The sequence below is a fragment of the Moschus berezovskii genome, chromosome 6, assembly GCF_049115385.1.
Source record: "Moschus berezovskii isolate FMDL1 chromosome 6, NW_MosBer_1.0, whole genome shotgun sequence".
Taxonomy (NCBI): domain Eukaryota; kingdom Metazoa; phylum Chordata; class Mammalia; order Artiodactyla; family Moschidae; genus Moschus; species Moschus berezovskii.
Window position 1 is genome coordinate 2,816,310 of NC_142465.1, and position 27,880 is coordinate 2,844,189.

At 40.4% G+C, this 27,880-nt stretch overlaps 3 pseudogenes across 1 annotated transcript in view; 1 reads left to right on the forward strand and 2 right to left on the reverse strand.

Annotated features, from left to right (window-relative positions):
- LOC148777524 (acidic leucine-rich nuclear phosphoprotein 32 family member D-like) overlaps positions 1–27,880 on the forward strand; it is a 146,973-nt pseudogene that overhangs the window by 21,407 nt on the left and 97,686 nt on the right.
- The window catches only part of LOC148777525 (acidic leucine-rich nuclear phosphoprotein 32 family member D-like), a 145,455-nt pseudogene that overhangs the window by 13,515 nt on the left and 104,060 nt on the right, over positions 1–27,880 (reverse strand). Inside the window, exon 8 of the transcript XR_016037538.1 lies at positions 26,092–26,237. The product of XR_016037538.1 is annotated as an acidic leucine-rich nuclear phosphoprotein 32 family member D-like (transcript). The remainder of the gene's footprint in view (positions 1–26,091; positions 26,238–27,880) is intronic.
- The window catches only part of LOC129557877 (large ribosomal subunit protein eL21 pseudogene), a 46,792-nt pseudogene continuing 26,653 nt past the window's right edge, over positions 7,742–27,880 (reverse strand).

Genomic DNA, 27,880 nt, shown 5'->3' on the forward strand with positions numbered 1-27,880 from the left:
TAGTGTTCATTTTCTATAGTTTTATATGAATGTACCTGTAGTATCTACTTTTTTATGTCTGGTTTCTTTCACCCAGAGTCGTGATGTAGAGATTAATGCATGTTTTCTTTTGCTTTTTTAAAAACACCATTCCAGTTGACAGTTGACTTTTTCACTTGGTAGTTGAGCACAGGGAATTGAGCAGGGTTCCTCGTGCCCATCAAATAGGCCTTCTGCAGCTTTATTAATTTGTACCTCTTTCCTAATCTCTCTTTAAGCTGTCATTTACTAGGTGCTGTATCCTATTTTATATATTCTTATTTGTCTATATTGTTGTTGTTTGGTCGCTAAGTTGTGTCTGACTCTTTGCAACCCCACGGACTGCAGCATGCTAGGCTTCCCTGTCCTTCGCCATCTCCTGGAATTTGCTTAAACTCATCTCCATTGAGTCTGTGATGCCATCCAATCGTCTCATCCTCTGTCATCTCCTTCTCCTCCTCCCCTCAGTCTTTCCCAGCATCAGGGTCTTTTCCAGTGAGTCGGCTCTTCACATCAGGTGGCCAGAGTGTTGGAGCTTCAGCTTCAGCACCAGTCCTTGTGGTGAATATTCAGGGTTGATTCCCTTTAGGATGGACTGGACTGGTTTGATCTCCTTAATGCATCTATATATATATTAACACCATTTTATAGAGGAAAAGCTGAAATTTAGAGAGGTTACAGAGAACAAACTGGTTAATGAGCTCAAGGGCTCTGGATAAGAATGCCACGGTTTAACTCTTGGGACTGTCTTTGTAACTATGTGATCTTTGGCAAGGTACTTAACTTTCTATGTCTTCTTTTCTTCACATTTATTATAAAATGGCGTGACTGATTATAGTACCTCCCTTATGGGATTGTTGAGAAGATTAAGTTAGGTATGTGAAGCACTTACAACACTGCCCAGCCTGTAGTAAGTGTCCATAAATGCTAGCTGAGATACAGCACAAGATACTTCTAGCTAGTGAGTGACAGAAGCATAAACTTAAAGCCTTATACTCAGTGCTGGCAGCACAAAATAGTGATTCAAGTCAATTTTAAAATTCATGATGGTGCTCACAAATGGAGGTTTTACTACCATGGTGACATGTCAGTATCAGCTTAGTTGGTGTTGTATGGTTGGGGACTGAGCGGGTCTGAGGCTGCCTTAGGGCATGCACATGCTTGCATGCATGATGTCTACACACATATCAGCTGTGAATATAATGCAGTTTTCAGCTTTGAAGTTCTTTTTTTTTTTTTTTTTGGTGGCACTGGGTCTTCGTTGCTGTGCACAGTCTTTCTCAAGTTGTGGTTTAAGAGCTTCTCCGATGCAGTGGCTTCTCTTGTTTCAGGGCACAGGCTCTAAAGTGCAGAGGCTTCAGTAGTCGTGGAGCGTGGGCTTAATCGTTGCAACTTGCAGTCTCCAGGGCTCGGGCTCATTAGTTGCGGCCCACTGGCTCAGTAGCCCTGTGGCATGTGGGATCTTCCCAGACCAGGGATTGAACTGGTGTCCCTTGCATTTCAAGGTGGATTCTTAACCACTGGACCACCAGGGAATCCCTAAACTTTAAAATAGTTATAGACTCACAGGGAGAAGGCAATGGCAACCCACTCCAGTACTCTTGCCTGGAAAATCCCATGGATGGAGGAGCCTGGTAGGCTGCAGGCCATGGGGTGGCTAAGAGTCAGACACGACTGAGTGACTTCACTTTCCCTTTTCACTTTCATGCATTGGAGAAGGAAATGGCAACCCACTCCAGTGTTCTTGCCTGGAGAATCCCAGGGACGGGGGAGTCTGGTGGGCTGCCATCTATGGGGTTGCACAGGGTCGGACACGACTGAAGCAACTTAGCAGCAGCAGCAGCTCAGGAAGTTAAAGTAGTGTAGGAATTCTATATACTGTAGCTAGTTTCACCAGGGGCTTGGAGGGGGCAGTGTCTTGCTATCTTATGTAGCTATTAGTATCAAAACTGGGTCATTGGACTTCCCTAGTGGTCAAGTGGTTAAGAATTCTCTTCCCAGTACAGGGGACACCAGTTTGATCCCTGATCCAGGACGATCCCACATGCCTCGGGACAGCTAAGCCCATGTACCACAACTACTGAAGCTTCTATGCCCTAGAGCCTGTGTTCTGCAACAAGAGAAGCCACTGCGATGAGAAGCCTGCACAATGCAACTAGAGAGTAGCCCCCACTCCCTGCAGCTAGAGAAAGCCTGCACTCAGCAATGAAGACCCAGCACAGCCAAATAAATAAATTAAAAAATTTAAAGGCACAGGTGATCTAAAAAAAAAAAAAAAGGAAAGTTATCATTGGTATACTCTTTAGCCCTTTATCACATTTCACCAGTTTTTACATGTACTCGTTTTTGTGTCTGTATATGCACATGTACATGTATTTTTATTGTCTGTGCATTTTTATCACATGTATATGTTCATGTAGCCATCACTTTGGTTAAGATACTGTGGAAATTCCCTGGCAGTCCAGTGGTTAGGATACTGTGCTTCCACTGCAGGGGGCAGGAGTTCAGATCCCTCGTCGGGGAACTGAGATCCCACAAGACCCGCAGTGTGGCAAAAAGAAAACAAAACACCAAAAACGATACAGAACTGTTTTTATCACCACATCTTTCTTGTGCTTCCTTTCTCCCTACCACCCTTTCCTATTCCCAGGCAACGACTAATTTGTTCTCTGTCCCTATAATTTTGTCATTTCAAGAATGTTATATAAATAGAATCATACAGTGTATAATCTTTTGAGATTGACTGTTTTCATTTAGCATAATACCCTTGAGATCCATCCAGGTTGTTTCATGTACCAGTCGTGACTGTTTTTAATTGCTGAGTACTATTCCGGTATAGAGATGTTCCGCCGTTTGTTTAATCATCCACTGAAGGATACTGAGTTGTTTCCAGCTTTTTGCTATTACAAGTACAGCTGCTATGAACAATCATATACAGGCTTTTGTGCAGACACAAATTTTCCTTTTGGGTAAATAAATGCCCAGGAGTGTGATTGCTGCCTTATATGATAAGCATGTGTTTGAATTTTTAAGAAACTACTCAGTTATTTTTCATAGAAGTTCTGCCGTTTTACATTCTACCAGCAGTGTATGAGAGACGTACGTTCTCAGCATTCTTACCACCATTTGGTATTTGCACTTTTTTATTCAGCTTTTCTCAGATGATGTGGTATCTTACGTGATTTCAATTTGCATTTCCCTTATGGCTAATAATATTGGACATCTTTTCATGTGCTATTCATATATCTTCTTTGATCAAATGTCTGTTCATGTCTGTTGTTCATTTTCAGTTGAATTGTTTTTGACTTTTGAGCTTTGAGAGTTCTTTATATATTCTAGATACAAATCCTTTGTTGGAAATGTAGTTTGTAAATAGCTTATTCTCGTCTATAGCTTGCTTTTTCATTCTTTTAACAAAGTCTAGGAGAATAGAAGTCTTAAATTTTAACAAAGTCCAGTTTACCAAGTTTTTTTCCTTTTAGAGACTGCGTGTTTGGTGTCATTTATAAGAACTCTTCAGTTGGTCTGCAAATTCTCTGAAGTTTTATACCTTTATGTCTCACATCTAAATCTATGATCAATTTTGAGTTAATCTGTATAAAGTAAGTTTCATTTTTTTTGCCACTAGCTTCAGCGCTATTTGTTGGAAAGGCTATCTGTCCTTACACTATTGAACTGCTTTTCCTTCTTCCTCAAAAATCCGTTATCTGCCCTTGTATAGATTTATATTTCGGTTCTCTATTCTGTCCTGTTGATCTTTGCGTCTATTTCACCACCAGTACCACAGTGTCTTGATTTTTGTTAGCTATATAGTAAATCTTAAAACCGGATAGTAAGATTTTTCCCCCTTTTTTTCCCCAAAATTGTTTCATTTATTTTACTTTTTTTTTCATATAAAATCTCGAATAAGCTTGTCTTTAACTACTAAAAGTGTTACTGGATTGTGACAGAAATGTTACTAAATCTAGAGGTCAGATGTTGAGTTTCCAATCCATAAACAGTGTTGTTGTGGATTGACTTGAGTCCCCCTGAAAAGTGAAAGTGTTAGTCGTGTCTGACTCTCTGTGACCCCATGGACTGTATAGCCCGTCAGGCTTCTCTCTCCATGGAATTCTCTCCAGGGAAGAATACTGGAGTGGGTAACCATTCCCTTGTCCAAGGGATCTTCCCGATCCAGGGATTGCACCTGGGTCTCCCGCATTGCAGGCAGATCCTTTACTGTCTGAGCCATCAGCGGAGTCCCTTGAGTGCCTCTAATAAACCCTAACCTCCAGTACCTCAGAATGTGACCTTATCTGAAAATAGGGTCATTCTCAATGTTATTAGTTAAGACAGATGTATACTGAAGTAGTGAGGGACTCCTGTTCCAATATGACAGGTGTCCTTAGAAAAGGCCATTTTAGACACAGGTGCGCATAGAGGGTCGATGCGTGTAGAAGCATGGAGAGGATGCTGTGTGAAGCTAGGTGTGTGCTGCCACGAGCCAAGGAGCAGCTAGAAGCTGAGAAAGATATCTGGAACATATCTTTCCCTATCACCCTTAGAGGGAGGGTGGCTCTGCTAGCACCTTGGTCTCGGACTTTTAGCTTCCAGAAATGTGACACAATCAATTTCTGTTGTTTAAGCCACTCAGTTTGAGGGACTTTGTTACAGCAGCCCTAGCAGACTAATCAAACATATATCTGTTCATTTATTTATATCTTCCTTTCAGCACACAAGCCGTATGTGTTTTGTTAAGTATATACCCAGGTGTTTCTTTTTTAAAAAATAAATGGGATTATAAATGTGTTGTTTTAATTTTGTTTCTGCATGTTCAATATATATAAAAGCACAATTGTATACAGAAATTCATTTTTTAGGTATGTTTTTCTTGTATTCTGCAACCTTGTTGAACTTATTCTAGGACTAATAAATTTTATTAGTTTTTTGTTGTTGTTACTAATTTAAAAATGTTTTTTTGAGATTCCTTGGGATGTTCTACGTAGACAGTAATGTCACATGCAAATACGGACAGTTTTCTTTTTCCAGTCTCTACACTTTCTGTTTCCTTTTCTTGTTTTGTGCTGATGGGACTTCTAGGACTCTGCTGAATATGAGTGGTGGGACTAGGCATTCTTCCCTTGTTTCCAGTGTTGAATATAGAAATCCAGTGTTTCACCACAAAGTATGATGTTTACCATAGGGTTTTTGTATATATACTTTGTCAAGGTGAAGAAGTTACTTTCTATATCTAGTCTGCTGAAAACTTTTAAAATCATGAATGCTTTTTTGGCATCATTTGGTATGATCATGTGATTTTTCTCTTTGTTATGTTAGCCTGTTGATTTGGTGGATTACATTGATGTTGGAATATTGAACCAGTTTTGGATTTCTGGAACAAATCCTACTAAGTTATGGTGTTGTATAATGGTTTTAATGTATTTTTGGACTTGATTTCCTACTATTTTATGAAGGATTTTTGCATTTTTTAAGGGGGTGGTATTAGTCTACAGTTTTCATCTTTTGTATTATCTTTGTTGGGCTTCCTTGGTGACTCAGAAAGTAAAGACTCTGCCTGCAATGCAGGAGACACAGGTTCAACCCCTGGGTCAGGAAGATCCCCTGGAGAAGGGAATGGCATCCCACTCCAGTATTCTTGCCTGGAGCTTTCCATGGACACAGGAGACTGTTGGGCTGCAGTCCATGAGATCTCAAAGAGTCAGATATGACTGAGCGACTGACACACTTGTTTTGCTTTAATATTAAAGAATTCTTCTGTGTATTCTTGCCACCTCTTCTTAATATCTTCTGCTTCTGTTAGGTCCGTACCATTTCCGTGCTTTATTGAGCCCATCTTTGGATGAAATGTTCCCTTGGTATCTCCAGTTTTCTTGAAGAGATCTCTAGTCTTTCCCATTCTAATGTTTTCCTCTATTTCTTTGCACTGATCACTGAGGGAGTGATCTCTTATCTCTCCTTGCTGTTCTTTGGTATAGCAAGATTGTTTGGCTCCATAGCAAGATTGTTTGGCCACCTGATGGGAAGAAGTGACTCATTGGGAAAGACCCTAATACTGGGAAAGATCGAAGGTGGGAGGAGAAGGGGACGACAGAGGATGAGATGGTTGGATGGCATCACCAACTCAGTGGACATGAGTTTAAGTAAACTCTGGGAGTTGGTGATGGACAGGGATACCTGGCTTGCTGCAATCTACGGGGTCTCAAAGAGTTGGACACAACTGAGCAACTGAACTGAACTGAATATTAAATAATCCGAAGTTCACAGAATTTGTTCGCATTAGTTCTCTGCTGTTTTCTGGAAGAGATTGTGTAGAATTGGTATTCTTTTAAAATTGTTAGATTTTTACCAGTGAAAGCATCAGGCCTGAATATCTTTTTTCAGGAGATTTTAAACTACAAATTCAATTTGTCGCATAGTTATAGGACTGTTCAGATTATCAGTTTCATCTTGGGTGAGTTTTGGTAGTTTGACTTATGAAGAATTGGTCTACTTCATCTGAATTGTCTGGTTTATATTCATAGAGTTGTTTGTAATATTACTTATATATTTTTAGCATTTTTATTGGAAAGTGAAAGTTAGTTTTGGCTGTGCCGGGTTGTCATTGCTGCGTGCAGTCTTTCCCTAGTTGCAGAGTGTCGGGGCTACTCTTTCTTTGAGGCTTTTCATTGTGCTGGCTTCTCCTGTTGGAGAGCCTGGGCTTTAGAGTGTGGGCTTCAGTAGTTGTGGCACACGGGCATGCCACTCTGAAGCATGAGGGATCTTCCTGGGCCAGGGATCGAACCTGTGTCCCCTGCATTGGCAGGCGGATTCTTAACCACTGGGCCACTAGGAAAGTCCTTCCTTATTATATTTTTAATGTCGGTACAGTCTCTAGTGATACCCTCTTCTTCATTCTTGAAATTGGTTAAGTTGTGTTTCTCTGTCTTTTTAAGTCATTCGTACTAGAACCCTATCAATTGTACTAAAGTTTTCAAAGAACCATCTCTTGGGTTGAGTGATATTTTTTAAAAAATTGATTTTCTGATTTTAGTGTCATTGACTTCTCTTCTTTATTATTTCCTTTCCTTTGCTTGCTTTTGCTTTATTTTGCTCTTTTTGGTAATTATGAATAACACTACTCTGTTATGAACATTCATAGGCACATTTTTGCTTCAGTTCAGGTCAGTCGCTCAGTCGTGTCCAACTCTTTGCAACCCCATGGACTGTAGCGTGCCAGGCCTCCCTGTCTATCACCAACTCCCAGAGCTTGCTCAAACTCCTGTGCATTTAGTAGGTGATGCCATCCAACCATCTCATCCTTTGTCGTCCCCTTCTCCTCCCGCCTTCAGTCTTTCCCAGCATCAGGATCTTTCCCAATGAGTCAGTTCTTCCCATTAGGTGGCCAAAGTATTGGAGTTTCAGCTTCAGTATCAGTCCTTCCAATGAGTATTCAGGACGGATTTCCTTTATGATAGAGTGGTTTGATCTCCTTTCTGTCCAAGGGACTCTCAAGAGTCTTCTCCAACACCATAGTTCAAAAGCGTCAATTCTTCGGCACTCAGCTTTCTTTATAGTTCAACTCTCGCATCCATACATGACTACCAGAAAACCGATAGCTTTGACTAGACGGACCTTTGTTGGCAAGTGATGTCTCTGCTTTTTAATATGCCATCTAGGATGGTCATAACTTTTCTTCCAAGGAGCAAGTGATCTTAATTTCATGGCTGCAGTAACCATTTGCAGTGATTTGGGAGCCCCCCAAAAATAGTCTCTCACGGTTTCCAATGTTTCCCTGTCTACTTGCCATGAAGTGATGGGACTGGATGTCGTGGTCTTAGTTTTCTGAATGTTATGCTTTAAGCCAAGATTTTTTATTGTTGTTGTTTTGTTTTTTTACAGTCCAGGTCTTTATTTTTACACCCATCAGGCCATGAATTCATAGGGAATGGGCTCCAACATTTCGGGTTCCTTTCCATTGGTCCTCACAAAGTGTGCTTCTCTGGGTGGAGCAGGCTGGCGCTTCAGCTGAACCCAAGTCCCTTTCTCTTTGGCTTCCTTCTTTTTCTGATCGTTTTCCTTCACACGTTTCAGAAAGCTATCTCGGCTCTTAGAGTGCTTTGTATGCTCGATATGCTCATTAATTCTCTTGGCAAGAATCTTGCCCTTAACTTGTTTGTTTACAGTGATGCCAACAGCATGCTGGGTGATTGTAAACACTCCCAGTTTTGCCATGGTAACATTTGTGGGGCATTCCTTGTTGAACAGTACCCATTCCCTTGATATCTACAATATGCCCCCTCTTGTAGATTCGCACCTATGTGGCCAAAGGAACAACTCCGTGTTTTCTAAAAGGCCTAGAGAACATGTAGCGGGTGCCCCTCCTCTTTCCCTTTGTGTTGGTCGTTTTGGCGGATTAGCCTGAGGGGCCGGGGGAGAGATAGAAGGCGGCGGGATAAGCTGACTTTTTCACTCTCCTCTTTCACTGTCATCCAGAGGCTCTTTGGTTCTTTGCTTTCTGCCATAAGGGTCTTGTCATCTGCGCATCCGAGGTTATTGATATTTCTCCTGGCAGTCTTGAGTCCGGCTTGTGCTTTGTTGAGTCTGGCATTTTGCATGATGTACTCTGCATAGAAGTTAAATAAGCAGGATTATTTTTGCTTAGACATGATTTAAAGTTATTTGGGGTAATTCCTAGGAGTGGAATTGCAGGGTCATGTGAAAGTTTTATGTTTAACTGCTTGAATAGTCGCGAAATTGTTTTCCATAGTGGTTGCCTCATTTTGCATTCCTGTCAGCAAACTTTTTTTTGTACCTAGCCCAGCAATCTTCCTCTCTTATGGAGTTGGTAGTTCATTTATATATAATGCAGTTGGTGAGGTACTTGGGTTAAATCCGCCATCTTGTCATTCGATTTCAGTGTTTCCAAACTCTTTTTCTTTTTCTCTCTCCTGTCTTGACTTCTTTTGTATTACTGTGTTTCTCTCTCTGATTACCTAGTTAGTTGTGCATTCTTGTATTGCTTACCCCAGAAATTAGGATATGTACTCTTGACTTACAATATTCTAATAAAAATAATAACTTTGGTCACTCTCCCATTAGTGTTCCTCTGACCCCTGTCTTTATCATTTTATTATTACACATAATTATTTTGTATTTTATATGTCTTTAAGGCATTGTGTTTTGTCTTTAAGAGAATCCGTTCCGTCGCTCAGTCGTGTCCGACTCTTTGCGACCCCGTGGACTGTAGCCTACCAGGCTTCTCCATCCATGGGATTCTCCAGGCAAGAATACTGGAGTGGGTTACCGTTTCCTTCTCCAGGGGATCTTCCCGACCCAGGGATCGAACCCGGGTCTCCCGCATTAGAGGCAGACGCTTTAACCTCTGAGCCACGAGGGAAGCCCTTACAGAGAATATTCATTTCTATTTTTCCCACACATTCACCTATTTGTGGCTTTTAATTCCTTTAGAATTTTCATCTTGGATTACTTTTATCTTTTAGTGTAGGTTTGGGCCAGTAATTTTTCTGTTTTTGCCTATCCAAAAATGTCTTTACTTTGCCTTCACTTATTAAAGGGTATTTCTGCTGACCATAGTATTATGGTGAGCAGTTGTTTTCTCTTAGTTCTTTGAATAAGCCATTCTGTTGTTTTCTAGCATTCCAAAGTCCAGCAGTAGTTGTCCTGTTGAAGGTAAGGTATGTTTCGACCCCCCCCTCCCCCGCACCGGTTGTTTTTCCGATATTTTTCGTTGGTTTTCCACAGTTTAAATGTGATATGTTTAGGTATGTTTTTTGTATATATTCTTCTGGGGATTTGCATAACTTTTTGAATCTATAAAAAAGTGAAAGTGAAGTCGTTCAGTCATGTCCGACTCATTGTGACCCCATGGACTGTAGCCTACCAGGCTCCTCTGTCCATAGGATTTTCCAGGCAAGAGTACTGGAGCCGGTTGCCAGATCTATGGGTTGTCTTTAATCAGTTTTGACAAATTCTTGACCATCATCTTGTTATATATTGCCTCTGTTCCTTCTTTCTTCCCTCTTTTGAGGTTCCAGTTACGTATATCCTAAACATTTTCGTGTGTTTTACACGTCTACTATGTTTTTTTCTGTATTTTTTCAGTAGGTTTTGGTCTGTGTGCTTCTGGTTTGGATATTTTCTATTGCCTTGTTTTCCATTTTGTCTGTTCTTTCTTCTGGTATATCTAATGAGCTCTTTACAGCATCATTTATGTATTTCACTTACAGAATTTCCATTTGGTCCTTCTTATGATCGATTCCAATTTTCTGGAATCCTTCATCTTTTATTTTCTCAAACATATTTCTCATGTACCGTCTTGGGACTGAGCTGACTTGAGGCTGGGTTTCAGTTTTGACCGGCCTCTGCCTCCCTGTCATTTGCCCCCACTGCTGACATGTGGTCACTCAGGGGAGGGGCTTCCAGCTGCGAGTGAGTTATGCCCATTTCCCCTAGCTGGACTTGAGCCTCTAATTTATGTTTCCTCATACTGATAACACTGCCAAAATCTCCACTCTGCTTTTCAGAGGCATTGTACTTAGCTTCCTAACCTCCTGCCCTATGCATTTCCAGACTTTTTAAATATCTTGAAGGGAAAATTAGCTCTGTGTCAGGCCCAAACCTCGGAACTTCCCTGTTCACCCATTTGTCCCTTTTGTTTTGAATTTTGTCTGTAGTCTTTTTTTTTCCTTCTACTTTTTATTTTATATTGGAGCATCATCGATACAGTGTTGTGTTAGTTTCAGGGGGTACAACAAGGTGATTCAGTTATATACATACATGTACTGTCTACGGTCTTGCACGACTACCAGAGCCCTGCTGGTTTCTTGGTTCTCTAGCATCAGCCTGGGCAAAAGTTGCATCTCAGTCTCTTGCCTTACACCCAGGTTCAGCAGATACCTCCTTGGAGAAGTGGCCTCGCTTATCGGGCCACCTCTGCATGCTTCCCTGCTCTCTGATTCCTGGTCTGTCTAGTTCTTTTCCTTCAGTAGTTCTCTGGTAGCCTTCAAGAGTTACTTTAAAACTTTTCCTATATTTTGAAGTTGTTCTTGATGGGAACATTGATTTAATTTAAAGTTATTCATTTAAAATGATTTCTTCATGCTTGGAAGTTCTGGTTGCATATAGTTTGTTATATGTTATTATATATAAATATATGTTATATTATTATATATAGTGTATATATATACTATTATATGTAGTGTTATTTTATATATTACTATATACTATGTAGTAATAGTGATAATAAGTGGTAAAGTGATTGTCCCATATAGTTATGTATCATTTATCACATCTCTTACACAGTTAACTTCTTTGAACACCAGTTTCTCTAAGTGACGCTCGGTTTTGTGACGGCGTTGTGTATAGAAGGCTTCTGGAAAATGTTTTATATCAATGTAGAAATAAATTGATTGAGTCTTAGTGGAAAGGCCTTGTGGTGAGAATATGTTACGAGGTAAAAGTCAGCAATGACTCTGAAACTGATTATATAAACATGTGAAAAAAATATTTGGTAGTCAAAAGCCCAGATGTACATTTCTTGGGGTAATTGATGATTTTAGTATGGTTTTATGTTTGGGGCCACTATTTTTTCTTTTTGTTTCCTTAATATCAGCTTACAGTGTTAGCTCTGTTTACATCATGTGATTTCAGAGTTCAAAGAACTCTAATGTGTGTTTTTAAATTTTGCTTTTAATGTAAAAAGAACAGGAAAATATGAGACCAAAGTGATATCTCTTCCTTTACCTGCCACCTCAAAATGTGTCCCACTGTGTATAACGACTGCTCTTCCTCTCCTACCCTCTCCTTTCATTTTTTGTCCTCCTTTCCTATTGATACATGTTAGCTGGCAAAAATACAGAAATTGAAGTACTTAAGAAAAACAAATTTGAAATCTCTTGTAATCCCATTACCAAGCAGTAATCAGGTTTCTGAGCATTTGACACGTATCTTTTGTGGGGTTTTCTATGTAAAATGAACTGTATGTATTGTTATTTGTCGTTCTCAGCCAGGCCTTTTCATTAATATCACCTGTAATAATTAAAATATCTGTATGCTGCTAAGTCACTTCAGTCGTGTCCAACTCTGTGTGACCCCATGGACGGCAGCCCATCAGGCTCCCCCGTCCCTGGGATTCTCCAGGCAAGAACACTGGAGTGGGTTGCCATTTCCTTCTCCAATGTGTGAAAGTGAAAAGGGAAAGTGAAGTCGCTCAGTCATGTCTGACTCGTAGCGACCCCATGGACTGCAGCCTACCAGGCTCCTCCGCCCATGGGATTTTCTAGGCAAGAGTACTGGAGTGGCTTGCCATTGCCTTCTCCGAAATATCTGTATAGATTCTGCAATACACCTCATACTTAACCAAATCAGAATCTCTAGGGGTAGGGTGAAGAGGGTTTTGTTGAGAAAAACAAAAAACTTCCCTTCAGAAAATTTTAATTGCCTTCAGAAATCTTCTAAAACAGAAAAAACCAAGAATATCGCCATATTATATGTGAAGAAAACTTTGACTTGTATACAACTGTCCATCTAATGATTTGGTTTGGACTTTTTCCCAGCCATTCCGCCCTGGGGTGAATTTGGACTGCTGTCGGGATTTCCGCCATCTCTCTGTGCGCTCTGTTATTCTATCTGTGTGGAGTACGGACGTGTCACACTTCCCTGCCGCAGGCTCTGTCAGTGGGCTCACAGTGAGTGCTCGAGGCTCATGGAGCTGTTTGGTGTTCCTTGGCCTGAAGATATGGAATGCAGTAGGTGCGAAAATCATAGATTTTTCATGGACCATTGCTTCTTTTGCAGCATATTTAAAATTATTTGTCTTCTAGTTCATCAGTTTTTAAGAACTTTTCGAAGTGTGTATGTTACTTATAATTTTGAACAGAAGTTTCATGCCTCAGAGCTGTTCATTTCCTTAGGAATTTGGAATAGAATGAAAAAGGTGGAAAAAGAAAAACATTTCAGTGAAGAAAATTTTAAAGTAATTAAGAAAAACATAAGATATTGATTGTTTGATATCTTTCCCTTAGTTTTTTTTTTTTTTTTTTTCTGGTTATAAAAGTAATGCCATTTATAAAGCATTAGAAGATATAGAGAACATAATCATTTGTTGCCTCATTATTAAATATCTCTAATGACTTAATGGGACTCAAATATCTTTATGATTTCGGTGTTATTGACTACAGTAGTTCTGTCATTTCTGTTTTTCTTCCTTTTTTTCAATTTTGGTTTTTTGATCATGCAACATGTGGGATCTTAGTTCCCTGATCAGAGATAGAACCCGTGGCCTCTGCACTGGAAGCACGGAGTCAACCACTGGACTGCCAGGAAAGTCCCTTTGTTCTGTTTTACTATCATGTATTACCATACCCAGACCCAGAAAATGTCAGATGCTTTTCAAATCACTTCCAATATATAGATTGTAAGCATTTCCTAAAGGTTTGAGGACATTTACCTGACAGTCTTATAGATTTGTTTAAGAGAACATAATTGTTAGTAATAACGTGTATGGTAGTAATACTGCATTTTTTTATACTATAATGTTTTGCCTTTTCGTGTTCTTAAATGTTTCAAGGATAAAGCATAGATGAATACCTATAAAGCTCTTACTGTCTAGCTTTGTCCAATAATATTTTGCAGTGTTTGCTTCAGACTTTTTTTTTTTTTTTTGGCTTGCAGGATCTTAGTTCCCCCAACTAAGGATGGAACCTGGGGCCCAGACAATGAGAATACCAAGTCCTAACCATTGGACCACCAGGGAATGCCCCAGATTTCTTTTGTAAAGAAATAAAGCAGTACAGGTAGAGTTGAAGATTCCTTCGTTAGTATTCATCTTGATTTCATTTCCTTCTTTTCTCCCCAGAGATGAGATCATCAGTGTTGAATCTGTCGTTAATTCTTCTTGTGTTTGTTTTTATACTCTTAGTGTACATCACAAGCATATCCATAAGCAACATTCTATGCTTTTTTACGTTCCATATATATATATATAAATATATAATGTTGTACATGTATGTGTGTTTATATCTGTATCTGTTGTTTATATTTGTTAGCCTGGTTCTTTCCTCTTAATTGCTGTGTAATGGCCAATTGTGTTAATACTACTATCTGTAGTTACTTAGCCATCTTCTACTGATGGTCATTTAAGTTATTTCCAAGGGTTTGCTATTATGGGCAGTGCTGCACAGAACACTTAATTCTCCTTCATGTTTAAAATCAATTTTATTTATCATCTGTCAATAGCCCTTGGAGATAGGTAAAAAGCCCACGTTGTCACTGTCATTTGATAGATGGAGAAACTTAAAACATGTGTTAGTTACTTGTAGTCAGTTCACTGACAGCTGGCTTTCTTTGTCTACTCTGTCTTTCACCTGTTTGACATACTCTCTTGTCTAGACCCATCAAACCATTCATCCACTGTCTCCCCAAAACCTTATAGTATTTATCGTTCCTCTTTTAGAAATCTAAATTTATTGGTATTTATAACAACAGTTATGAATTACCTCGGCAGGAATCCTATTTTAAGTTTTGTGTCTAACTACAATTGTTTAGTGGTCTTTTTATTTTAATAGATTATGTACAGTTATAGAAATGTCATTATGATCTCTGTTTTGTTAGTATTAAATCTGTTTTATGTCCTCAGTGTTTTGCCTGGAGTTGCCTAACTCTGAATTCTTCCTTAACTTCTGACAAACTGATCTCTCATAATAACCTTTCATTCTTCCACATCTCTCATATCCTTGTTCATACTGTACCTCTTCTTCAGTTTTATGGATACCCCAAAGTTATGGGGTTTGATCTCAGCTTTCCTAATAGCTCCCTTCCTGATCTCATTTCTTTTCTTACTTAGGTTAAACTTTGTTGTCTGTCACATAAAATAGTACTTTTGCTAACAATTTCAACTTATTCCATCTACTGTGCTTGTTCAGATCTCTAGCTGGACCAATTCAACTAATTTATTACAAATTAATTATGCTGCATATTTAATTATTTAAATCATAGCAACACCTTTTTTTTTTTTATTACAGTCCAAATTCTATCATTGTTTTATTATATTTGCTTTATCACATCTGTCCATCCCTCTACTGATCTACTAATCTACATTACTCTTTGAGTGTATTTAAAAATAAAAGAGAGACAACAGTTACTGTCCTCACAAATATTTTATTAGGTCCTTCACCAAACATTTGTCTGTAGTGTTTTTTTTTTTTTTCCTTCCGTTTAAAACTTTACAAGGAAATGCACAGATCTAAAGACAGCACCTGAGTTTTGATAAAAAACCTGCAGCTTAGAAAGCCAAATCCTTAGAAGGGTGTAGAACCTGATCATTACCATTGCCTCACGCTCTCATGCTCCTTGCTAGTCAGCCCATGTCTGTGCCATCCTCTGGAGGCAACTGCTGTTTAGCATCCTTCCTAGATGATCACTGTGTGTATTCTAGAGCTTCATACAAATGAAGCCATACGTGTATAACTCTCATTGTGCTTGAGTGAAGAGTGCTCTTCTTTGCTCTGTTTTCAAGACTCATTAATGGTTTTGTGTTCATTAATAGTTCTTTCCTTTTTCTTGTCTTCCATTGTATAGATTACTATATTTGGCTTATCCATTCTCCTGTTGCTAGACAGTTTAAACCATAGCCGCTCTGTTTGCTCTTTGTCTTTAGTCAGTTTTCAGTGTGGTCAACGGGAAAGTTTCTATTCATTCTCCCCAGCACTTATGCCAAATCTACGTCACTCACTTCAAACCTATATTTCATTTCACAGTCATTCCGTATGTGACCCTTACTCCCCTCAACCTCAGTCTGTCCTCCTTCCCTGAAAATCACTTCAGCATTTTGTGCACACTATTGTGGTCTGCTAGTCTGCTACATGTCACTCAGTCCAGTCCTTCTCAATTTCCTTTCTTGCATCTTCTTCTTCCTGGTGCTTCTTAGCAATCTGTTTCTGTTCTTTTTGATTCTACATGTTTCCTCTGGATAATTTCATCTCACTGATTTTAACCGTTCCCCACACGCTGATGCCTCCTAAATCCAAATCTATACCCTTGTCATCTTTCTGGTAAGTTCCAAATCTGCCTAACAAGCAGCCGTTGGATATCCTAACCTGAATTTGTCTCAAGTACCTCAACTTCAACATGTCTAAAATTGATTTTACTCCTTGCTCATTTTATTTTTTTTAATTCCTAGAAGGCATATTCCTCCTTCATTGACCCAAGCTCCCACAATCCAGTCAGTTGTAGATTCTGTTGCTTTTATTTAACTAATTTCACAGCTGTCTCATTCTCATTGCCTGATCTGGTTTTAGTTATGGCTCATCGGATATCTCTGCTCTCAATTTTGTACAGCTCAAATGTCTTCCATACTCCTTCTAGTCATCTTTCTAATTAACTTGTATGTGGGGTGAGCGCTCAGTCATGTAGAACTTTTTGAGACCCCGTGGACTATATATATAGCCCACCAGACTCCTCTGTCCATGCATGAAATTTTCCAGGCAAGAATATTGGAGTGGGTTGCCATTTCCTTCTCCAGGGAATCTTTCCGACCCCAGGATCGAACCCACGTCTCTTGTGTCTCCTGCAGTAGCAGGCAGGTTCTTTACCAGTTGAGCCACCAGGGAAGCTGTTAAGTTGGGTAAGGGCCATATGAATATATTTAGTCAACAGTTATCCATTCAGCAAATATCAATTGGATGTCTTCCATGTGGTTGACCGGAGAAGGCAGTGGCAACCCACTCCAGTACTCTTGCCTGGAAAATCCCATGGGCGGAGGAGCCTGGTGGGCTGCAGTCCATGGGGTCACTAAGAGTCGGACACAGCTGAGCGACTTCATTTTCACTTTTCACTTTCATGCATTGGAGAAGGAAATGGCAACCCACTCCAGAGTTCTTGCCTGGAGAATCCCAGGGACGGGGTGACCCTAGTGGGCTGCCGTCTGTGGGGTCACACAGAGTGTGACGTGACTGAAGTGATTGAGCAGCAGCAGCATGTGCTAGACACTACTCCAGATAGTGGAGATGAGTAGTGAACAAAACCTGGTCTGTTCTAATGGAGCTACAGTTCAAGTGATGGCTGTAATGGTAGAATATAGATAAGCAGATAATGTCAGATAGCAGTGACTGCCAATAAGAAAGAATAGAGTTAGGTGACAGTGATACAGTATGGAGACATTAGGGAAGTCCTTTTTTAATAAGGAGACAGTGTGACAGGGACGTGAATGAAATGAGAAAACAAATGATACAGATATCTAGGGAAGATCGGTCCAGGCAGAGGAAGCAGAGCAACAAGTGCAGAGGCTCTGAAGTGGAAGCGTGCTGGTTATATTCACAGAACAACGGGGACACCACAGAGGCTCGAGCCGTGTGAGTAAGGGAGAAGGGAAGGAAATTCGATCAGAAAGCACTGGGGTTGGGAGGTGTCTTTAGAGCTCCTTTATGGAATTTGGATTTGATTCTGAGTGAGTCAGAAGATGTTGAGCGGAAGAGACATGATCATGAGCACAGGGGTGGCATGTCTTTAAAGAATCACCCTGGTTCTTGTGTACAAATGGAGATGAAGTGGAAGCCACTCCAGAAATCCAAGGATGAGGTACTAATCGCTCAAACTGGGTGGATGCTGTGGAGGACGTGGAAAGTGGTCAGATACTAGATACATTGCGAAATCGAATGACAGGAAGTGCTGGTAGGTTGTGAGGTGGATACTCAGAAGCAGTTTCAAGGAGGACCCCAGGGGTTTCGGCCTGAGCAACTAGAAGAGTGGGATTATCATTTGTGAAAATGGAGAAACTAAGGAGTGGAAATCAAGAGTTTGGTTTTGGAAGGATTGGAAAGTAAGGAGTGTGTCTGTGATGAGTTGGTGGTTGGATGTAGAGATGTGTCCATTGATACGTTTATGTCAGTGTTTACACACACACGCATACACATGTTTCTGAAAGTGCTTACCTCTTGTGCTTACAGTTCATGCGCTCTTCGTGCCCCAGCAACACTACACACACCCTGCTTGAACTTCTGTGCCTTTGCTCGCATTTTTTGTTAGAATACTGATTGCCATACTGCCAGTACAGGCAAATACTGATTCAAAAATCCTGTGTTGAGGGGCTGACATGAAGTCTTTCATAATTTTGATTGCTTCATATATCATGCTGCTGTATCTTGTATTGTGTTTACAAGTTTGTGCCTTCTTTTGAACTCAAGGATAGAGTGTTTTTTAGGTGTTTTTCTCTTAAAGCCCTGGCTTACTGCAGAGTTCTAATAAATGCCTCTGTGAATGAGTTTCTGTCATTTCTCTTTATAATCCAAGCCTTGTGAAGAAAACGGTTTGTATTAATCAGCTTCAGTATAAGCTTATACATGTATTTAGCAAACTTAATATCAGTGACAGTTTCTTGGAAACGATTTGATCCATGTAACTACTGAAATTCTAGTTGATGGGAGTCTGAGGGCTTAGAAACTGGTGCTGCCAAGAAAACTGAAAATGCAGGAAGTTCATGAGAACAGTACTTGCGATCATGTGAGAATGTCTGCAGCACGTCCCTGATTTTTTCTGTACTGTGCGTGTGATGCTTTCTCAAGTCTGGAAAACTGTCAAAATGCAGATTTCTTGGGCCCTAACATAGGCATAATGAAATAGAATTTGAGGTGCTGAAGAATGTCTCATCCTCTCCTACCCTCTCCCCATGTCCATAAGTGTCTTCTCCACGTCTGTTTCTCCATTGTTGCCCTATAAATAGATTCTTCAGTAGTGCTTTTCTAGATTCCATATATATGCATTCGAATACAATATTTACCTTTGTCTTTCTTACTCACTTCACTCTGTGTGATAGCTTCTAGGTTCATCCACCTCATCAGAACTGACTCAGATGCCTTCCTTTTGATGGCTGAGTCATATTCCATTGTGCATATGTACCACAATTTCTTTATCCATTCATCTGTCAATGGACAACTAGGTTGCTGCAGTGAACAATGGGATACATGGGTCTCTTTCAACTTTGGTTTCCTCAGGGTATATGCCTAGGAGTGGGATTGCTGGGTCATATGGCGGTTTTATTCCTAATTTTTTAAGGAATCTCCATACCGTCTTCCATAGTGGCTGTATCAATTTACATTCCCATCAACAGTGCAAGAGTGTTCCCTTTCCTCCACACACTCTCGGCATTTATTGTTTGTAGATGTTTTTGATGATGGCCGTTCTGGCCGCTGTGAGGTGATATCTCATTGTAATTTTGATTTGCATTTCTCTAATAATGAGCAGTGTTGAGCATCTTTTCATGTGTTTGTTATCCATCTGTATGTCTTCTTTGGAGAAATGTCTGTTTAGGTCTTTTTCCCACGTTTTGGTTGGGTTGTTTGTTTTTCTGGCATTGAGTTGTAGGAGCTGCTTGTATATTTTGGAAATTAATTCTTTGTCAGTTATTTCATTTGCTATTATTTTCTCCCATTCTGAGGGCTGTCTTTTCACCTTGCTTATCGTTTCCTTTGCTGTGCAAAAGATTTCAGGTTTAATCAGTTCCCACTTGTTCACTTTTGTTTTTATTTCCATTACTCTAGGAGGTGGGTCATAGAGTATCTTGCTTTGATTTACGTCATTGAGTGTTCTGCCTATGTTTTCTTCTAAGAGTTTTATAGTTTCTGATCTTACATTTAGGTCTTTAATCCATTTTGAGTTTATCTTTTTGTAGGTGTTAGAAGTGTTCTAATTTCATTATTTTACATGTAGCTGTCCAGTTTTCCCAGCCCCGTTTATTGAAGAGCCCGTCTTTGCCCCATCGTAAATTCTTGCCTCCTTTGTCAAAAATAAGGTACCCATAGGTGCATGGGTTTATTTCGGGCTTTCTCCCTTGTTCCATCAGTCTATATTTCTATTTTTGTGCCAGTACCATACTATCTTGATGACTGTAGCTTTGTAGTATAATCTGAAGTCAGGAAGGTTGATTCCTCCAACTCCATTCTTTGTCAGGACTGCTTTGGCTGTTTGGGATCTTTTGTGTTTCCATATGAATTGTGCAATTTTTTGTGCTAGTTCTGTGAAAAATGCCATTGGTAATTTGATAGGGATCGCGTTGAGTCTGTAGATTGTGTTTGGTAGTATAGTCATTTTCACAGTATTGACTCTTCCTACCCAGAAACATGGAATATCTCTCCATCTGTTTGTGTCATCTTTGATTTCTTTCACCAGTGTCTTATACTTTTCTGTGTACAGTTCTTTTGTCTGCTTAGGTAAGTTTATTCCTAGATATTTAATTGTTTTTGTTGCGGTGGTGAATGGGATTGATTCCTTAGTTTCTCTTTCTGATTTTTCATTGTTAGTATATAGAAATGCAAGTGATTTCTGTGTATTGATTTTGTGTCCTGCAACTTTGCTAAATTCACTGATTAGCTCTAGTCATTTTCTGATACTGTCTTTAGGGTTTTCTATGTACAGTATCATGTCATCTGTAAACAGTGAGAGCTGTACTTCTTCTTTTCTGATCTGAATTCCTTTTATTTCTTTTTCTTCTCTGATTGCTGTAGCTAGGACTTCCAGAACTATTTTGAATAATAGTGGTGAAAGTGGACACCCTTATGTTGTCCCTGATCTTAGGGGGAATGCTTTCAGTTTTTCACCATTGAGAATAATGTTTGCTGTAGACTTATCATATATGCCCTTTACTAGGTTGAGGAAAGTTCCTTCTGTGCCCATTTTTTGAAGTTTTAATCATAAATGGGTGCTAAATTTTGTCAAAGGCTTTTTCTGCATCCATTGGATTTCATAGTGCCAGTAAAATCGACAGCTCCAACAGAGGGGGGGGGGGCGGGGAAGGAGAAAAAGAAGAAAAAAGCCAAAAGAATCTACAGAACAAGTCAAAAAATAAGAATAATAAATGTTTTTCTTGAGTCATTGCTGTCAGCGTCCTTTCCCTCGCTGGGAGTCACAGTCCACTTTACCTCCCTAGGATGCCCTCCAGCACTGTGCTGATCTCTGGACCTGCTGTGGGGGCAGCTTAGATTCTAATCTGGTCCAACTCCTGTGTGTTCTTGCCTCCAGTGTCCAAACCTATCAGAACTAGTGAGTTTTCTTTTGTGGGAGTTCTCAATGACCTTTTATATATTCCATAGACACAGAGTCTGCCTAATTGATCGTGTGGATTTAATCTGCAGCTTGTACAGCTGGTGGGAAGGTTTTAGGTCTTCTTCCTTAGCCACACTGCCCCTGGGTTCCAGTTGTGGTTTTATTTCCACCTATACATGTGGTCCTCCACTGGGGTTTGCTCCTGCGGCTGCCCTGGAGGACTTGGGTTTGCCCCTGTGAAGGCCAGGTGTGGAGGTGGTTCCGCCGCTTGGGTTGCAGGGGTTCTGGCAGCACCAGGTACTCAGGGGAGTTGGCGACGAGGGCAGCAGGACATACAGTGCTCTAGAAGGGTATGGCAACCAGTATTGGCCAATACGCTCCAGTATTCTTGTCTGGAGAACGCCCCTCCTCCCTGACAGAGATGCCTGGCAGGTCACAGTTTACAGGACAGCAAAGAGTTGGACAGGACTGAAGCGACCCTGTGGGCGTAGACGCAAGATAGCGGACAGCTGCCTGTGGCAGCTCTGCCCCAGTGAGAGTTGAGCTTGAAGGTGGTGCAGCTGCTTGGGTTGCAGGGACCCTGGCAGTGCCTAGTGTGCAAGGATACGGACTGCCTCCGCTGCCAGAGTTACATCCCTATCAGAGCCTCTTGTAGCCGGCGATCGAAAGGCCTCTTTGGCCATTCTACCTGTAGCTCCACCTGCTCGAACACTTAGAGGGCTACCTTGCCTGGGGTCCTTCTCTGTTGTTCGGTGTGTCAGGCACATAGAGGGGCCCCCCTGGCTAGAATCCTAGTCTGTAGGTTGGCGCCTCTGGCACTTAACGTGGCACCCTGGGTGGGGTCCTACTCTGTAGTTCAGTGTGTCAGGTGTTTGATGGGCCAGCCTCTCTATTGTCCAGCTGCCGATGCTGGCGTGTGGGGAGAGAGAGGCTATGGTGATGGCTCCATCCCCTACCCGTGACTCCACTTGAATGGATTCCACTTGATCGGGAGAGAAGCCAAAGACTCTGCCTACCTGATTCAGAGCCAAAGTCTCGGAAACAATAAGTGGACTTAGGCCACCACAATAACGATATATATATCCTTGGTGTTTTTCTTCTTCTGTGAGGCTTTTTTCCCACTTTAGCGTGAATAATTTTTTGTATTTAATTAAAAAGAATTTAAGCCCCAGCGTCTTTGGTAGATGATGGATCTAAATTGGGAAAATATTTTCCATATTGTGTTGAAATAAAGTCACGTTGCAAAATTCTGTTGATTGACATTAGAGTGTTGTTAGTGGAGACTGGTTGTTGAAAAGATAGGAAAAGTAGGCTCTTCACAGCGAGGCAGGCAGTTGTAGAAAAAGGACGATGACCAAGATATAGGGATAGTGGTGGAGGCGGATTGTCTGCCTTTTCTGCTGGGGATTCTCCATCAGTTCCCAGTAAAGAGACCGAAGAAATACAGCAGATGAGGCTTTTCCACTGTTAAGGTGGTATTTTAAAATTTAACTTTATTTTATATTGGAGTAATGTTGATTTATGATACTGTGCTAGTTTCAGGTGTACCGCAAGGCGATTCAGTTATGCATGAACAGATATCCATTCTTCTTCTATTCTTTCCCCATATAGGTTATTACAGAATATTGAGTACAGTTGTTGATTCTCTGTTTTATATACAGTAATGTGTATCTGTTAATCCCAAACCCAATTTATCCCTCCTTTCCACTTTTCCCCTTTTGTAACTGTAAGTTTATTTTCAAAGTCTATGAGTCTCTTTCTGTTTAGCTTGAGTTGCTTTCTCACTGTATCGTTATCATGGCAGGTACTGACTTGTCTTCCCTGGGGATTTGGCTTTAACCAGAACTGTGTAATACACAATGTCCCACGTTACAACCTTCTGACCTACAATTCTCCTCTTTACTGTCTTGCTCAGTTGAAGGTTTTGGTTGTTGCTGTTATTACTGATTTTGTTTTTAGCACTCCTTTAAGCATTTGTGATATATGGACAGTATTTCTAATTTATGAAAGGTAATACAATGCAGTTAAAAAGTACTGAAGGAGTCATCGGATGCGGTTTCTCCCCCAAGTTCCCTTTTTCTCCTCTCCTCTTTTTCTGGGTAAACGTATTCAGTCCCATACTTTGGATTATATAGGTCAACTTTTCTTCTGAACTGCGACGTGTATCTGTTTATATGACATCTCCAACTCAACGTGTCTGAAATACAATTCTTAATTTTTCTTCTTAAACCCTGTCCATGTTCCTGCATTCCATCCCCAATTATTTCCATTCAGTAAATGGTATTGTCATCTGTGAGTAGTTGTTCATTTGCTAAGTCGTGTCTGACTCTTTGCAACCCCGTGGACTGCAGCCCACCAGGCTCCCCGTCTCATCGAGTTTGCTCACCTTCATATGCATGAAGTCAGTGATGCTGTCTAACGGTCTCATCCTCTGCTACCTGCTTCTCCTTTTCTCTTCAGTCTTTGTCAGCATCAGGGTCTTTGCCAGTGAGTCGGTTCTTCACATCAAGTGTCCAAAGTATTGGAGCTTCAGCATCAGTCCTTCCATTGAATACTCAGGGTTGATTTCCTTTAGGATTGACTGGTTTGATGTCCTTGAAGTCAAGGGGACTCTCAAGAAGCTTCTTCAACACCACAGTGAACTAAAGCATCAGTTCTTTGGCACTCAAACTTCTATATGGTCCAACTCTAACAGCTGTACATGAGTACGGGAAAGATCATATCTTTGACTGTATGGACCAGTCCAGCTATAGTCATGCGCCGGTTAGAGATAAAGTGTAATAAGGGAATTTTTAAACAGAGTCAGCCTAAAAGACAAAATAAGCTAATTTGTAGAATAGAAATGCAAAATGATGACTGGAGATAAAAGCGTGGGCTACTAGAATCCAGGTCTGAAGTGGCTGGGGTGGCTAGGCATTCAGTTTCTATGGGTATACAGAAGTAAAAGTGTTACATGGGAGTCAGAGAGTCCTCTGACTAGGCTTATCAGTTAAAAGTAGGAGTCAGAAATGGAACTCTCCTGCTCCTAGAAGAAAGTTTACATGAAAGGTGGAACCAGCTCTTTTCTGAAACTGCATTTAGCATAAAAACACTTAAAATATTTATCTAGAGATGGGAGAGGGCCAAACTTGAATGACTCAGTAGCTGAGTCTATGGTAGCTGATAATGCCTGGAGTGTGCAGTCATCAGTATTAGACCTGGTTTTTAACTAGGGCCCCATAAAGTAAAGTGAAGTCGCTCAGTCATGTTTGACTCTGCGACCCCATGGACTGTAGCCCCCCAGACTCCTCCGTCCATGGGATTTTCCCAGCAGGAGTACTGGAGTGGATTGCCATTTCCTTCTCCAGAGGATCTTCCCAACCCAGGGATCAAACCTGGGTCGACCGCCTGAGCCCCCAGGGAAGTCCAGGGTCCCATGGGTACTGGTAAAGACAAAAATGAATGAAACATGGTGGATAAATAGAGGGAGTGAGTAAACAGAAATTCCAAAGCACAATTAAAGAAAAAAAGCTAAACCTAAAAAGTCATTCAATAAAATCAAATCAGGAGATGGATTCACTCCCAAATGTAATGAAAGTAGTAAATAGAAATTAATAATTTTCTAAAGACTTATTTTAAAACTGTGTATGTTTAGGATTCTTCAATAGATAAATAATAAAAAGCACTTTAAAAGAATAAGAACTTATGATAAATTAGCAGAAATGAAATAAGAATAGACAAACATAAAAGTCAATTTGCCTAGAAATGTAGTTATAGGAATTAGGTCAATAGATGGAATGAATTCTAAAGTAGACATGATTAAAGAGAGAACTAGTAAAGTGGAAAATTGTTCTAACTCTAGATCACCCAGAATGCATAATAAAGACATAAAATACTCAAAATTACCTAATTATGCCATTAAGAGATATTAAAAATAGGTTGAGAAGCTTCAGTATACATCGAATGGGAGTTCTAGAACAAGGGGCTGTAAGAATGACTAAGAAATGATAACTAAAGAACTACATCCTGAATTTATCAGAACTGAAAACTTGAAACCTCACATTAAAAGTACGCTCTGCATACTAAGCAGGACAAGTAAAAACCAATCACAATGAGAAACATTCTTTGCAAGTATAAGGATAGAGCAACTAGAAGGCTAGAGACATTTAAAAGTTACCAGAGAGAAGAAATCTCCAAAAGATTATCAACTGTGCAGGCTTCTCCACAGCAACAATTGCGGCTAGAAGATAATGAACTAATATCTTTAAAATGCTGAGTGATGATAACTTTATCCATCTAAAGCACCACTGAAGATTGAGGACAAGAGAAAGACATTTTGGGTCAAGGATAAAATAATTTATCTTCAGCATACCCTATCTATAAGAATTTCTAAAAAGCATCCTTTAGCAGAAAGAAAAGAGAACCCCAAGATAGGATGAGGGTGTACTTTTTGGCAAAGCCACTAAACAATGATAATAACAAAACCAATTATTTTTGTAAAGGTTATTCTGATTCTCTGGAAAATAATAACAAGGAGTATTAGGTAGCTCAAGTGTGCTAGGAGCATAGTCTTGTTCAAGAAGATGGAAGTGCTGAATACTTTCAACTATAACTTTTTCTCATAAAGCCAAGTATAAGTACATATTGTAAATGTATGTATGTATTTAATGAGCACTGCTATGTCCCAGACACTGATCTAGGCTCTGGGAATAAGACCACTGGGGGAAAAAACTCCTCGTTGAGTTTATACTTTAGTAGGAGGAAACTATATATTGTTTAAAAACAGTAGTATAGCACAGACAGGCTTGAAAGAAATACATTGGTAAATAGGAAAAGATACGCTTGACAAATGTGATGGTCTGATGAGGAAACACACTGGTGTGGCAACAGTGACGTGAGATAGAATACTGTTGACAGTGAGCACTGAAGTGCATTGGGCAGCTGGAGCATTGATATAACACCTAACACAGCCTTAAAAGTGAAAAGTGACAGGATCAGAAGGAAAACGGAGGAGCCCACAGATTAGCATATCTCTATTAAAACAGATAGGTAGGGACTTACCTGGTGGTCCAGTGGTTAGGAATTGCTTCGCAGTGCAGGGGACATGGGTTTGATCCTTGGTCAGGGAACTAAGATCCCACGTGCTGCAGGGCAACCAAGCCCACACACCGCAGCTAAGACTCGATGGAGCCAAAGAAATACATATCCTTAAAAACAAAAATGAATAGGTAAACAGAAAATTAGTCAAGAAAGCACATATACCTTGTTTTGTTGCACTTCCCTTTATTGTGCTTTGCAGACACTTCACTTCAGTCACTTCAGTCGCTCAGTCATGTCCAGTTCTCTCTGACCCCATGAACTACAGCCCGCCAGGCCTCCCTGTCCGTCACCAATTCCCAGAGTTTACTTCAACTCATGTCCATTGAGTTAGTGATGCCGTCCAACCATCTTATCCTCTGTCGTCCCCTTCTCCTCCCACCTTCAATATTTCCCAGCATCAGGGTCTTTTCCGATGAGTCAGTTCTTTGCATCAGGAAGCCAGAATATCAGAGTTTCAGCTTCAGCATCAGTCCTTCCAAAGAATATTCAGGACTGATTTCCTTTAGGGTGGATCGGTTGGATCTCCTTGCTGTCTAAGGGACTCTCAAGGGTCTTCTCCAACACCACAGTTCAAAAGCATCAGTTCTTCAACGTTTAGCTATCTTTATCGTCCAGTTCTCACATCCATGCATGACTACTGGAAAAACCATAGGACTAGATGGACTTTTGTTTACAAAGTAATGTCTCTGCTTTTTAATATGCTGTCTAGATTGGTCATAATTTTTCTTCCACAGAGTAAGTGTTTTTAATTTCATGGCTGCAGTCACCATCCGCAGTAATTTTGGAGCCCCCCAAAAATAAAGTCTGTCACTGTTTTCCCATCTATTTGCAATGAAGTGGTAGGACCAGATACCGTGATCTTAATTTTCTGCATGTTGAGGGTTTGTTTTTTTTCTTGTTTATTTTTTAAAAATTTATTTATTTTAATTGGAGGCTATTCCTTTACATTATTATATTGGTTTTTCCATACATTGACATGAATCTACCTCTGGTGTACACGTGTTTCCCATCTTGAACCCCCCCCCCCACCTCCCTCCCCGTCCCATCCCTCTGGTTTATCCCAGTACACCAGACCCGAGCATCCTGTGTCATGCATCGAACTTGGACTGGCGATAACCCTGTATACGAGACAGTAAAAGAGACACAGATGTATAGAACAGTCTTTTGGACTCTGTGGGAGAGGGTGATGGTGGGATGATTTGGGAGAATGGCATTGAAACATGTATATTATCATATGTGAAACGAATCGCCAGTCCATGTTCGATGCATGTTGAGTTTTGAGCACACTTTTTCACTCTCCTCTTTCACTTTCATCAAGAGGCTCTTTAGTTCTTTGCTTTCTGCCATAAAGTTGGTGTCATCTACATATCTGAGGTTATTGATATTTCTCCCGGAAATCTTGATTCCGGCTTGTGCTTCCTCCAGCCCAGCATTTCTCATGATGTCCACTGGATAGTAGTTAAATAAGCAGGGTGACAATATACATCCTTGACGTACTCCTTTTCCTACTTGGACCCAGTCTGTTGTTCCATGTCCAGTTCTAACTGTTGCTTCTTGACCTGCATACAGATTTCTCAAGAGGCAGGTCAGGTGATCTGGTATTCCCATCTCTTTAAGAATTTTCCAGTTTATTATGATCCACACTAAGGCTTTGGCATAGTCAATAAAGCAAGAATAGATGTTTTTCTGGAACTCCCTTGCTTTTCCGATGATCCAGCGGTTGTTGGCAATTTGATCTTTGGTTCCTCTG